This window comes from Epinephelus fuscoguttatus, linkage group LG1, assembly GCF_011397635.1.
Source record: "Epinephelus fuscoguttatus linkage group LG1, E.fuscoguttatus.final_Chr_v1".
In the NCBI taxonomy this organism is placed as follows: domain Eukaryota; kingdom Metazoa; phylum Chordata; class Actinopteri; order Perciformes; family Serranidae; genus Epinephelus; species Epinephelus fuscoguttatus.
Window position 1 is genome coordinate 10,757,492 of NC_064752.1, and position 15,377 is coordinate 10,772,868.

Sequence of the window (15,377 nt, forward strand, 5' to 3'; positions counted from 1 at the left end):
TATCGTGACTTGAATATTGTGACAATATCGTATCATGGATCCTTTGGTGATTGCCAACCCTTGAAGATACTGCGCCATTCTGATCAGTGGTCAATGACAAGTAACTTTCTCCTGCTTCAAAATACCAATACCCAACAATGCCCCTAATAACACCAAATTTTAAGACCTACATGCCCCATGGGTGCACAGATGGGCTGTACTTACACAACATGATGCTGGCTGCATTGTTATGATGACGTTTGTCATTTTTCAAGCAAACTGATCCGATTTCAGCCTCACCAGTGTGAGTCTACGTGTTTTATATCGTTATCAGTTTAATATCTTTGAGTTTTTGGACTGTCTGTCACACAAAGCAAGACATTTGAGGACATCACCTTTGACTGTGATGGAGATTTCCCTACTTTTTATACTATACAATATGACAAAACAATGATTTCCAGATTAAGTGATAATGAACATAATTGTTAGGTGCAGCCCTACAACAGAGAGACTGTATATCAGAAACACTGAGTCATCACAATAAGGTTTAGCAGCTAAAGAATATTACAATAGCACTGTGAGGGATGATAATACAGTAGAGCAAAGTCAGACCCAACTGAAAACCACTATTAAACACTATCAAAAGAGCTGTATGTGATCGTATATAAACCCTATAAGAATACATACATAGCATTGAACTGTTTATAAATACAGCAATGTGTCTGTTTTTGATTAATCCAGCAAAAGTAAATACATTCACATCTGATACAGAAACATCCAACACTACCATCAATTAGTCCTCATCACTAATTCAACACACTGCCCGCAATGGTACATACAGAGACATAAAAGGGAAGGACTGTATAAACTGTGCAGAAAAATGCTGTTTTCAATTTTTAATTAAAGTGTATGTTGCTGCTATTTAAATATTCTAGAAATACTGCAGTATGTAAGTATACTTCAGTCGAGTACACTACAGTGAGCAAAAAGCAGCTGAGCGGCACAGACAAACCATAGGATGTAGACCTACAAACTACAGACTACCAGCTAACTATGGCTCATTACAGTAATGGCCTACTATTACAGATAATAATACAACAGTAGCATAAAGTCATAATACACCAACTGAGTACTACAGACGTACTTTTATAGACATACTGAAAGTATTCTTGTGGTTAAGTTTAAGAGACTGAATTACAGTAAGATGCAATAAAACCAACACAGACAGCTGCTGAGTTATAATGGAAATGCTGTCTAATTAGGACCTACAATAACATGACTACAGGCTACAATGGAATTGTAGTAACCTTAAAACAGACTGCACAAAATATTACTGGAATACTATACAGGATATGATTCTATACAAAGATAAGACCATAAGATTATAATATTATAAGATTACAGCCAAGAACATTATTGTCACACACACCAAACCAAGTACTTTTAATACATTACATTATTTAAATACCGCAGTAAAGAACATTAACGTCACACAGACAAACCAAGCACCTCTGACACAACAGAATATTATTTAAATACTACAAGACAACAGGGAAGTAAGGTTAAACTGAGTGCAACAGGCAAAACTTAAAGTATCAAGGGAATACTAAATAAAAAAATATAGAAATACTGTAAGTATTTATTACGTCTCTGATATGTTTGTTGAGCAGCTGTATTGCTAAATTGCACCTTTCTGGGGATCAATGAAGTTTAATCTGCTCTGTAAACATCAATACAGTTGTTTTTATAGGAAACGTGAAGGCAATTCAATTACAAAAAAGTAGGGCCAGACCGATGCCAATTCCGATATTATGGAATAAAAAAAATCTGATAACCGATATATTGACCGATTAAATTTTTATGTTTTTCAATTTAAACCCCCACAAAATACCTGCTTTTGATGGCTTAAAGGGATAGTGCACCCAAAAATGAAAATTCAGCCATTATCTACTCACCCATATGCCGACGGAGGCTCAGGTTCACATCCCTTGCGGAGATCGGCGGGGGGAGCGGCTAGCACACCTAATGACTGATGGTGCCCCAGACTAACGTCCAAGAACACAAAATTGAAACCACAAAACATCTCCAACATGCCCATTCATAATGATCCAAGTGTGCTGAAGCCCCAACATAAAAAGTTGTTTCGAAAAACGTCATTTGAACTCTCTTTTTAGCCTCATTGTAGCCTGTAGCTCTGACTGCATGGTCTCTGAAGAGCAGCAGTCTCGTCAGTACTGATGTCCAGATGATCATATAATCGGTCGGGCCCTACAAAAAAGTATAATACAATCTAAACAGCGCAGCTGTGAACACAAAAAAACTGAACAAATACAATGAAGTATAAAAAAAAAAATACTAATTATCTAATATCATAGGATCATATATAATAGGGCGGGAATATTATAGGTGTACTATAAGATCTAATCACATAGTAGAATACAGTGAAGTGCATGTGTACAAAGTAGACTAACTGCATATTTCAAAGACACTATATTAAATTATAGTGACACTACAGAAACAGCTGGCTGACCAACTGATATTATAGGAGTATCAAAATACACTTCAGTATAATTAGGTCAGCACAGAGCAGCTGAGCGCAACAACCAGAAAAAAATACATATGGTATATTTTAGAAATGTCTGTAAGGACTTGTTCTGTTTCTTGTGCTGTCGTCGAACTAAATTACTTCCTGAAGATCAATAGTTTGATCTTATCTCAAGTGTGTCTGTAGGAAAGTATCTCAGGAAACGGCGGATGTTAGAATGAAGGAGGCCGACAACAAGATAACTACAGGCCTCTGAAAGACGAATATTACAGGGATATTATGAGAGATAATAATACAGCAGAGTCTAAATAGACCAAACTGTGAACTGCGTGGTTTTATATAAGCACTGTGAGAATGTTAAATACTGAAGTGATGTACATTTAGATCACAAAGAATAGAGTACCTCCGACACATAAGAATATTATAGAAATACAGTGGTGGAAAAAAGTTTTCAGATACCCTTAAAATTTTACACAATCTCAAATATTATCATGAAATATTTGTGGAAAAATCTTTTTTGTGTTTCAAAAGGTGTGGCTGCATTAGACAGATACAAACAAATACAAATTATATTTTTTTGTTTATTGTTTACAAGAAAAATTAACAAAACTAAATTCTTGACAGTTTCAATATGTCAGTTCTCAACATTGTCGGTATCAAAGTCAACAAATAACAGAGAATGTGTTCAAAACTGAACAAAAAATAAATAAACCATCACATCATCAAATTAATATTTAGTAGTCCTGCCACTGGCATGTAGTAGAGCTCTAATCCTGGCTGGCATGTTCCCCACGAGCCTTTCACACTGTTGAGGGGTAATCTTGTCCCATTCTCCTTGAATTACTGCTTTTAATTCTTCTAAATTCTTTGGTTTATGCTTTGAAACAAACCTTTTGATAATCCACCACAGATTTTCAATGGGGCTCATGTCCGGGGATTGAGCTGGCCACTCTAAGACCTGGATACTGTGCTCCTGCAGCCAAGTTCTACTGGCCTTGGATGTGTGGCAAGGGACATTATCTTGTTGAAACATCCAGTTTTTACCTCGACGGAACAGTGCACGCGCAGAAGGGAGCATGTGGGTTTCGAGAATGGTACAATACTTGGTAGAGTTCAATGTGCCATCACAGACAGTGAGATGACCAACACCAGCAGCACTCATGCATCCCCAAACCATGATACTGCCTCCACCATGCTTGACAGTAGGTACTGTACATGCTGGAGATGATGCTTCGCCTGGCCTTCTGCGTACCCTCACATTAGTAGGAGGAAGATAAAGCTGGAAACTGGACTCATCTGACCACAAAATCTTCTTCCAGTTCCTGGCTGTCCAGTTCTTGTGTGCCTGGGCCCAACGATGCCGGGCTAATCTCTGTCTCTCATTGATCAGGGGCTTCTTGATAGCCTTGTAGGACCTTAAGCCATGATCTAAAAGTCGGCCACGTACAGTGCGGGTGGAACACTGGACACCAGTTTGGTTTGACCACTGCTGCTGAAGCTCCTGTGATGTCATTCGGCGGTTTTGCCTGCACATGCGGATCAGGATGCGGTCATTTCTTGCTGAAGAAACCCTTGGATGCCCAGATCTTGGTTTGTCTTCCAGGCTGTTGGTTCGTCTGTATTTCTGCAGAGTGTATCCAACTGCTGAAGGACTGCATCTGCACTTCCTGGCTATCTGGCGGCAGCTGTACCCTTCCTGGCTGAGAATCTTTATCTTCAGGCGTGTTTCCTGCATTAGGTTCCTTGTTTTAGCCACTTTTGTGTCTGAAGAACTTTCAAATGTGCTGGCTTTATGTAGACACGAAGCTTGGCAACAAAAATTGTGTCTTTTAATAAAAAGAACGATCTTCATCACTGGTACCAAAATGACCCAATACTCAAAATTTCTTATGTATTTTTATGGAACCAATCAATTTTGAGTTTTTAATGGCTTTTTTAGGATTTATTTAGTATTTTGGCTGTGACTGTACTAAAAGAAATTGCACTTGAAGACCTAAGAGTGATTCTTAATGCAATATTTCACAAATGCATGGGGTGTCCATGGGGTGGTTTTTTCCACCACTGTACTTTAAGAGACAACAATGCTGTGACGTACAGTAGCCTAGATAAAGGTCAAAAACCTGATTCAATATGAGATGAAACTTTTCTATGGATGTCAATTTGACAAAAGCCAAAATGTGACCGGGAACAGACGATGATTCCTGTTATGCCTTTTGCTCTTAAAAAAACATTTCACTTCTGGAAAGCAAAGGAAGGAAAGCCTTTTTCTCTATGCTTTTTCTACGTGACTTTGTGCAGGACTATCAGCCCCCACCAGCCGGTTAAGAGGAGCGAGGACTCATTAGTTATGACAATATAAAACAGTCAAAACAGGTTTTCCAACCACTGTGAATCACCGCAGCCACAAGAGCTTCTTGGGCATATAGTCATAAATGTGCACCCAATCTATTAGGTTGAGTGGTCCAGTAGTTTGCTAGATTAGCTGCAGACAGACAGATACACACTCACACATACATACATAACCAAACGCATGGTCTCCTTCAGGTTTATGCCTGGGCGGAGATAACAACTGACTAAGCACAGTAATATTTTTATGAGATGATAACACAGTCTAGTATTGAATTGAATTGTTTATTGATCCACAGTCAGCTATCTCGTACACAGACGAGTGCTGTTCTTCCTGTGGTCAAAATTACAGTATAATACAGTTAAAAAGATTTGAGCATCAGACACATTATATGATTTGAGCAACAGACGCATTACAGACGCATTATAAAAGTACTTCTATGGCTAAAAAGGTGAGTAAAGGACAATAACATCAAGACAGATATCTAAGAGAAGCTATACTTAAGTAGACCTACAGTAAATGAACTATAGGCTGCCAGCAAATGAACTGTATAAGGCAGTGGTTATCAAACTTTGGTGATCAAGGCACACCAAAGGGCAAGCCAAAATCAAAATGTGTGGTATCATCTCATTTTTGATAATACCTGTATATGTTTTAATATCATATGAAAAATTCATAAGGTGATATTTGTGATATTTGGACTTGTTGACATATTGACGTCATACTGTTAACCACGGCAACAACAAGCATGGCTGAAAGTGTTTTATTAGTGACTCCACAATAAACTGTGGCATCCTGAATGTTTTATGAACAGCCCTGGACTTCTCAGACTCTTTAAGCGAGTTACCGCTCAGAGGGAACTCATTCAGCAGCTCCTCTGGCAGCAGCACAGCGTCTCTCCCTCTGCTCTCTCTCTGTGTGCACACAGGAGTCAGTGTCTTCAGGTGATTTTGTCAGAAACCTTTGGTAATGTAAATCTACGTGTCGTTTGTAGCTCGACAAAAACCTACATATACGTGAATGTGCGATAGTTGTGGTATCATAACAGCCTGTCACAGGTTACAACGTGATGATTAGAGGAGAAATGGCAGAGCATAAAGATCCAGGTGGAAAACAAACATATCAATCATTTAGGATTTTGCTAAAAGAAGGAAATCACCGGTTAAATTTATATATATAGATCCCAGGGGACATTTTTTGTATTTGGGAGCTGTTTAAATGTGTAATTTGTGGTAGATTTTATTTTGTTGAACTATCAATATTGTATACAGAATCTGAATCTCACTCTGAGATACTGTTGTTGTTCACAAACTAAAGAAATGACAGATAATTTTAGTTTTTACTGAATATTTGAGGCCAAACTGTAAAACTAGATCACTTATTTTGTTACAATACTGTTTTCTTAAAATCAAAAATAAAATCTATATATTTTTTAATATATTTGTCATATCGTTAAGAATTTAGTTATCGCAAAAATAGCTTTAAATATTGTGATACTACAGCTGATTGAGTCAATTAAAAATTCATTCATAACTGTTTAGGCCCAGTTGAATATTGCCATAATAATGTGTGTTATCACAACATCCCTCTGCACGCCTGGATTGGCATCATAGCGCACCATATGAGAACCCCTGGTATAAGATAAACACTATAAAAAGAAAGATATCATATATAGTAGGGTAAAGTCAAGTCACAGCAAACCAGGTGCAAACTAAAGATTTATTCCTGTCTCAATCAAAAAAACTTCCAACTTCTGACTGTCCAGAACTCAGCCGCAAGGCTTTTAAGCAAAACCACGAAGCATGACCACATCACACCAGTTTCAGCCTCTTTATGACAGTTCCCTGTTTGTTTCAGGACTTTAACACCTTATTCATTACTTTTAAGGCTCTTCATGGCCTGGATCCAGACTACATTTCAGACCTCTTAGTCCCTTATGAATCTCTGCGTAGTTTGAGATCATCGTGCAGGGGTCTTCAGCTTGTCCCAGAGTCCAGACTGAAGACCGAAGGGGACAGAGCTCTTCCCACCAGGGCCTCAAAGCTCTGCAACGACCTGCCCGAGGATATAAGGCTGACTGAGTCACTGGCTTCATTTAAGGGTGTTTTAACATATAGTCCTTTTCATACAAACCAAACTCAGTCTTCTTAAAGTGAACCAAAAAGTGGACCAACAGAAAAGGGACTCAGTTTTGTGTTCACATTGTCAGGTCATTTGAAAGAGGACTCAGTTCACTTTCTGGTCAACTTCAGCTCTGACGGGGCCTCAGTCCTCTTTCTGTTCACACTATAGCCTATATATAATACCTACTGACATTTTTTTGTTTTTACTTTGACGTGGCACTGCAGTGCAGTTATAAATCCCCTCACTTTCAGATGAACTTAAAATTGGAGGAAAACCTGTAGACTGTTGCCGTTTGATGTATTCCACATTCCACATCTGGAGACGTGCAGTATCTTCCATGAACCAAACTACTCCTTGCAAGCGTTACAGGCCGCCATGATTTCGTCTGTTTTTTCAAGCGTCCCAGTGCAACAGCATGTGATCTAGAGGACTAAATACAATGGCAAGGAACCTGAAGCGCTTTGTGTTCACACTGCACAGATTAAGCGAATCGCACCGAGGACTTGAAGCAAACTGAACTCAGACCACTGTATGTTCACTTCAGAGGGGTCTGAGTTCTCTTGGAGTGTTCACATATACACAAAAAATGCTGAGTCACCACTCTGAGTCCATTTAGGGGCTGAAAATGACCAAGTGTGGAAACACCCAAAGTCTCTTCTAAAAACATTTGTCTATCGGAGAGCATATCCTTACTTTATCTGAGCTGTCTGTCTACTTTATTGCGATCTTATCGATGTTGTTTCCCATTTATTATCTTGATTTTAGCTTTGGCCTGCCTTACTTTACCTTTTACTAGATCACATTTACGACATTTTATTTGTTTTATTCTCCTTGTACTTAGTTTTATTGTAAGGCACTTTGTAACTGTGTTTTGAATGGTGCTGTATAAATAAAGTTAATTGTTGTTAGAGTGAAATACACAGACCCAACAGAACTACACTTTGAGACAACAGTGACATCTAATAATGCTCCACAGACCATTTAAATATGACTGACTGATCAAACTAGTATTACAGTGGTCAAATATAATGAAGTTCAAGGAGACTGGTTCTTAAACAAGCTGTAGCCTGAGGTATAACGGTAAACTGTAGGAGATAATGAAGCTGGCCTACAATGAGATAACTACCAGCTAACGGAGGAACCAGACACCCACTGTGGAGGAAACAGATTACAGGAATACTGTACAGTGAGTGGGGCCGTGGGAGGTCTCATTATATATAAATACTACAGGACTTAACACAGAGGTATTCACAGAGCTGACAGCTAAACTATAGAGACACTTTATTACTGTGACAAGACTATTATAGGAAGTTGTGGGAGAAGGTAGAGACGGAAAGTCTGAAGACAGTTTGTCCCCCCTCGGCCCCCCTCCTTCTCTCCGCCTCCCTTTTCTTATCTCACGCTCGTTTTCTTTTACACAAAAATAACAACAACTAACAACAAACAAAACGTAAACAACCCTGACAACAACTCGCAACAAAACCAGCTAAAAACGACATGAAGTTTGGTGAAAACTTTCCCGAAGTTTCCAGCCGAAGTTTCTACCATGCTGCCAGTAACTCACACACACACTCTCTCACACACACACACACACGGAGTTGTACCCGGGTCCGGGCACACACTGGTCCCGGTAAACACCCGGTTATACCGACACAAAGCTCCGGTGAGAACAAACAGAAGAGGACTCACATGAAGCAGCAGCGGCCGGATGGTTTTTCTTCTTCTCTTTGTGAAGCTGAGTTGTGGGCATGATGATGCAGAGCTGGGAGGACCCGCCCACCGAGGGGGGAGGAGAGGAGGAGGGGAGGAGAGGAGAGGAGGAAGGAAAGAGGGGGCTCGTGAAGGGGGGAGGAGGGTTTATGGCAGTGTGGGTTTTTGGGTGTGTGTATCCGCGGCAGATGTGTTTCACAACAGTGTGTGTGTTTGGGTGTGTGTGCGTGTGTCACGATTAAAACGACAAACTAACGGATTCCACAACCGTTTAAAAATGGCGCCGGACGTCACGAGACCATCAATCAACTAACATATCAGGACCCTTAACATGAAAATGGTATAAACACCAACAGCTGAAGTTCATCAACATTACACCACCCATTCTGCAACACATAATAAATTATAGCAGTCATTACATTTTTTCAATTCTGTGGTTTTTGCTCATCATATTTTGAATTATTGTTGGTTGACTTTTTTTAAAAGCTTTAATTAATTTTCTTTTAACCCACATTAGGGCACAAGAACAAGCTGTAAACATGACAGCGGACATGTTGTGGCGTAGGGAGTGTTTGTTACTTATGAGGGTCGAGGAGGTGGTGCAAAAAAGGGGGAGGTATGTCGAATAATTCTTTAAGCACTGGAGATTTATGTTTGTGATTTTGGCTCAGGGTAGGGGGAATGCAAATTTAAAATATTCTGATTTGCATTAATTTCACTGCATCCCTTCCAAAGGTAGGCCTATATTTTCTTTAAAAATTGTCCACATTATACCATTTATCACAGCCCAATGCATTCTCACTACCATCTTGTCACATATCCCCACTCAGCCAGTGGACATACGTCTACATATTACACGTTAGGTATCCTGGGTGCGTCTGTTGTTGGTGTTCTAAGACACCATGCCTGTTATGCGCGTCTACATCAAAATGCCTGATTTGTTTCTAACCTTTGTATTTTATTTCCTTTAGTTGTATTATTGCCTCTGTACACATAACTTTCCTTAGCTCTTAACATTTTTTTTATTTGTATTGTTTTGTTGCCTTATCATTATTATTATTATTATTATTAGCACATTTGTTCAGATAAGTGCTGTGCAAATAAATATTATTATTTTATTATTATAAAATACACACCATTTTCACAAGAAAAGAATGATTGAAGAATGATTTCGTTGAGCAACAAATGCATGTGTTTAGGTTTAGAATAAAAACATCATGGTTTGGCTCTACATGTATACAGGAAGCAAACACTGGGCTCCAAGGTGAAAGTCTGGTGTTTGTTGGACCTATTGACCACCTGCCCTACTGTATGGGAACTTTCTAGCACCTTAAATTTTGTTGTCTCAAACTGAAGCGCCCTGTAGCATTATAAACTAACGACGCCTGGCAGCGGATTGTACAGCCGTGAAAGGATGACCTTTTTTTGTTGGCATCTGACGCAGAAATTAATGACCAAACGGCAGTAGTTGAAAATGGGTTGCATAGCCAGAGACTGCAAAAATAGAAATTATTGTTGGATTTAAAAATTTCTGACGATCCTTGGACATATTGTGAGTGATATAAATACTTCCATCAGAAAAAACAATTAAAAACCAAATCTGAACTTATAATAGTAATATTTCATCAAAATCACTTTATTATACGTGTCTCATTTAAAATGTGGCTAAAAATAAATCGTCAGCCTGCACAATATGAATAAAAAGCCAAGGCTCTTTTCAACTCTGGGGTTTTGTCTCCAAATTTTAACTCTCAAGCATCAGAAGATAAGTTAAAAAAAAAATCTAATAACTAGTTTACATTCGAGGGAGGGTCATGCAATACCTGCCAGTCACTCAGGGAGGCTCAATGAAAAATATCTGTAGCTTCAGGGAGGATTAAGAAAACAAACAAACAAAAAAACTAAGTCACACTCTGGCCAACCTCCCCTGATAAGTAAAGAACAGTCCCATAGGCCTACATGTTAGCAAATAGTTTGCCTACAGAGAAACAGTTTCTGGCTCTAAAGCTGCAACATGTTCTTTTACACTACCAAATAAATATTAATAGTAATATATTAAATTATTAATGATGCAAGTGTTCCTGTAGTTTTTATTATATTGTTATGAAACCCTTTATTGAGCATATTATTCATCTTTTTCCTCATGAGAATCACCTTTATTATGCTGGGATTCAAACTCATGACTACATTTCCATGTAATCCAAGAAGTGATGATCTCCAGCTGCCAGCAGACACACACAGACTCATATTAAAATGGACTTTTCAAAGACACATCAAGGAAGCAGTGTAGAGCAGAATTAGGGTTTGACAACTGTCTTATTGACAGCTGGAAAATTTGTTTAACAAGCTAAGCTAATTAAGCTAATGTTAGCTCCATATGATGTTGAAAATGCTGTCTCTGGCTGTTTCAAAACAAGAATTGCATTAAGAGGCATATGCAAGTGATGGCTACATATGTAAGAGAGAAGCTAAAGCTAACAGACAGATACAGGAACAGGCCATTCACCTGTCAACCAAAAAGCTACTGCAGTAAACAGGAGCGTGTATTCACTTCCTCATCTGTAACCTACTCGGGTTATACAGCCACCACATCGGCTACTGCTAAACCACTGAAGTATGACAAGGAAAAATTTAAAAACAGGATGTTACTTTGCTCTAACATCATCCTGCTGATTCACTTTGATTGTCAGAAAAGCAAAGGCTTTGAGGATGAACTAACTAATGTGTGTCTGTGTCTGGCACTGTAATACAATCATGGGTGACAGTTGGCTGAGGTTGCAACAGGCTACACTTCCTGTAATGGTCTGATGCAGAGCTCACTTTTATTACACATTTCCTGTCTGTCTTCACTGACATCTGTCAAATTAAAGGCAAAAACTTCAAACAGAAAAGAAAAAGAAAAGATTCCTCCAAGCAGATCAACTTTATTTTTATTGTAAATCATAAAGACAGATAATTCTGTGTGTGAATCACATGAGAATTTATTTCTGGACAGGAGCAAATTAATCAGCGATCAATGGACGACATCCTCTCCACCTGTCTTTGTGGCACATGTCGGACTTCCTGTGAGACTCTGGATGGATGGAAAGTGGTTCTTTATCTGACAACGTGAGCTCATTAAAAGCTTCAGCTGAGAGACATGTCTTCTTTATCTGACAGGACATGAGACAGGAAGTGAGAGGGACTCATCTGCCTGCCTCCAACAGCCAGAGGATAATTCACACAGGAAACACAACACAGGCAGATAACTACCATCAATTTGAGCAGGGGAGACAGAGAGGACGACCGCAATGTAGTTTATCTTCAACAGGCTGTTGCTGCAGTGCACTCTGGGACGGGCTGCAGACAGAGAGGACATCTCAGAGTTGATCTGATAGTGACATCAGCAGAACGTCAGACAGGAACAGGAGAGATAACAGAGACGCAGGAAGATGAAAATATGCTTGACTTTCAGCCTTGCTCTCTACATTTCCTGTGGAGTTATAACTGTTTGTGAACTGAGACAAACCACCAGAGACACTTTCAAGTTACAGAGTGATTTGATTTATTGTCTATGTGAAATATTACAGGCCAACCATTAGGGAATTATGGTAGGGCACATTTTCCACACTGGGCCACTCATCCACACCCATCAGTGATGTAATGTCCTTCACAATTTAGTGGGTTTCATTACTTATAAGGAACACAGGTGACACGTTACACCCTAGATGTGAGCTAAAAGATAAAAGTGGATGCCTTTACAATCTGTACCCAAGTTAATGTCTCTGTCTGCATCTGACAGTGGTGTCAGAGCCAGGTTGAATGTGCTGAGCTCAGGACACAATGGTGACAGACATACAGGGCGTAACAATAAAAGGGCTCTGCCAGGCAGCATCCACAATGGGACGGGAATGTGAACAGCACTGAATGTAATACTGAAACAGGTCAGTCTGCCCTCGGGACTGGCTCAGTAAGTTTGAGTGAAACCTTCGAATACTCGCAATAAACTTATTTCAATTTGAACTCTGATGGACGACAGTGTGATAAAGATCTTATGCAACAGGCCTGACAATGGATTTTTATACCACAGTTACATCTTCGTCTGTCTCACTGAAGAATTCAGAATCGTAAAAAAGCAAATTGGTGGTGCGCTGGTTAGCATTGTTGAGCCACAACAAGATTTCTGATTCAAACCTAAGGTGGGAGATTCAAACCCCATGTCAGCGTGGGTTTTCTCCAGGTGCTCCAGCTTCCTCCCACAGTCCAAAGACATGCAGGTTAATTGGTGACTCTAAATTGTCCATAGGTGTGAATGTGAGTGTGAATGGTTGTCTGTCTCTCTGTGTCAGCCCTGTGATAGTCTGGTGACTTGTCCAGGGTGTACCCTGCCTCTCACCCAGTGTCAGCTGGGATAGGCTCCAGCCCCCCAACAACCCCTAACAGGATAAGCAGAATGGAAAATGAATAAATTAATAAAAATGCTGGTTATTACTTTTAGGTACTGTTCTTTATTTATCAGAAGAGAGGGGTAGCTGGGGTGTGACTCCATTTTTTTTCTTTTTTAAGCTACAGATATTTTCCCTTGAACCTCCCTGAGTGACTGCCTGAAAATGCATGACCCTCCCTCCACCATAAATTAGTTATTTGATTTTTAAAATTTTCTCTTTGATGTTTGAAAGTTAAAAGTTGAAGATGACATCCTGGAGTTGAAAAAAGCCAGGCCCCCGTGTCCAAGGGCTGTCGGAAATTTAAAAATCCAATAAAGCTCAGTGTAAGTTCAGTCAGGAAGACTGTCTTTGTGCTGTATTCATTATTCATTCACAGTTCTCTCCATGTCCCACTCCCATCACTTCCACCAATGAGCTGACTCATCTCATCACCACCAGAATCTAGACCCCATAGGGTGGATCTCTAATCTACTACATCTTCACCACCCTCCTGGAATAGATGACATCACGATGGGGTCTAATCGCCATAGACTTTTCACATTTCTCATACTTATGTCCACCTGTAGATAAATATTCTTTTCTGTCAGTATAGTTTTGGCGATTCAAAAAAAAAAAAAAAACAACGAAAAAAAAGCTTTTAACATGTGTTGGAACAAGAAACCTAAGCCAAAACAAAAATCATAAGTCCCTCCCCAGTGCTTTAAAAATAAACTGACATGCCTCCCCCTTTTTGCACCCCACCCCCCAACATAAGTAATGCACGGACCCTTAATTTTTTAAAAATGTATTTGTTTACGCTGGCTTGGAGTGGGCTTTCCATCGGACTACAACTTATGTAAATACAGGTGTTCTGTAACCCTTCACACTGTGTTCAAACACGACTCTGATCATAATCACTCAATCTACTGAAACTTTTTAACCACTTTAAGTGCCTGAGAATATTTTTAAACTGTCGTACAACATCACTACATGTTTTGATAACAGGAACATTCTGTCAGTGTTGTTTTGTAGTAATGTTTTGCAGTTTAAATGAATTGCAGGATGAGCCAAAAAGCATTTCCTCTTTTGTGGATAAGAAAGTTATTTTGTATTCTGTTTTTAAATGTAAGTATATCTCTTCTGGACTGTCTGTACTTCCTCCTTAACCACCATCTGATATCTGAGGCTTCTTTCTTGAGTGTCCAACACCTCAATAATGTCAACGTTTTTTTTTAGCTCTCTGAGAAAGTTCAGATCAGGATGAGCTCTCTCTGATGCTTCACTCATTACCACTTCAGATTCCTGTTGACAGTCTCCCCATATCTCATCTTCTCGTTGTTAACAAATGTTCGATCCACAGCCTGTGTGTCTCTACGGCCATAAGTACATGTACAGTTTGTGTGTCAATGTATGTCTCTGACCAATATAACATATGCCACACACAGTATATGTACATATACACCACATTTTTAAAAATAAAGCACCAATGGCAAAAAAAGCTGTAATAATCTTTCATCAGCCAGTGCATGTGATATTGATCAGTAGAGACCCAGTCACTGTGACATCATGCTAACAACAACAGTCACTTGCTGGTAGACAGCTGGCAACTGAATTCAACTGTGGAGATATGTGAAAACGGCAAAAAAAAAAAAAAAAAAAAAAAAAAATCTGTTGTCATTTTCAGCCGTAACTGTAACATTTAAAGATATATAGTTTAACACAGGTGTAACTGTCTGAGACATTTTTACTGAAGTTTAACTGAACTGCTTTTCATGTTGTCTGTCATAATTTTATTAACATTGGTCGCACCTGTTGCATTATGGGCTGAGGCAGTACGGCGGCAGAGAGCTAACATGGTTGCAAAAGAAGTACATATGGCCCCAAAATAATAATATTCTGCATTGTCCAAGAGGCGCACACGGTATTTGTCATTTTGCACCTTTATTTGGTTTGTATCTGATTATAATATTTGTTTAAATGGCCTGTTTGGACAATTCAATATATTTTCTGTTGCTGTGCTAACTTTTTGGGACGTGTTTATTATCAGAAAACCCATGTGAGAGACTATTGTTGGGCACATCTAAATGCTGGATATTTTTTGAGAGACTCTTTAAGTAATTAAGGTATTTGTATTTCAAATCTTGTTTTTATGGTTTTTATTTTTGTAGTTTTCATGGTGTCTGCGGAGGATTTAAGGATGGAAATAAAATATTTGATTAACCAAATCTAGTACAGTACATCAGCAACTCCAGTGTTCTGTGAAGTA

At 39.1% G+C, this 15,377-nt stretch overlaps 1 protein-coding gene and 1 long non-coding RNA gene across 2 annotated transcripts in view; both read right to left on the bottom strand.

Annotated features, from left to right (window-relative positions):
• The window catches only part of st3gal8 (ST3 beta-galactoside alpha-2,3-sialyltransferase 8), a 36,497-nt gene extending 27,728 nt beyond the window's left edge, over positions 1 to 8,769 (bottom strand). The window contains exon 1 of the mRNA XM_049582740.1: positions 8,685 to 8,769. The gene's annotated coding sequence lies outside the window, so the exon portion shown is untranslated. The remainder of the gene's footprint in view (positions 1 to 8,684) is intronic.
• Positions 8,770 to 11,618: 2,849 nt separating this feature from the next.
• Positions 11,619 to 13,832, bottom strand: LOC125893345 (uncharacterized). The gene is made up of 2 exons (XR_007449882.1): positions 11,958 to 13,832; positions 11,619 to 11,857 (listed from the first exon to the last, which is right to left on the bottom strand). It is a non-coding gene; the product is annotated as an uncharacterized LOC125893345 (long non-coding RNA).
• Positions 13,833 to 15,377: the final 1,545 nt, after the last annotated feature.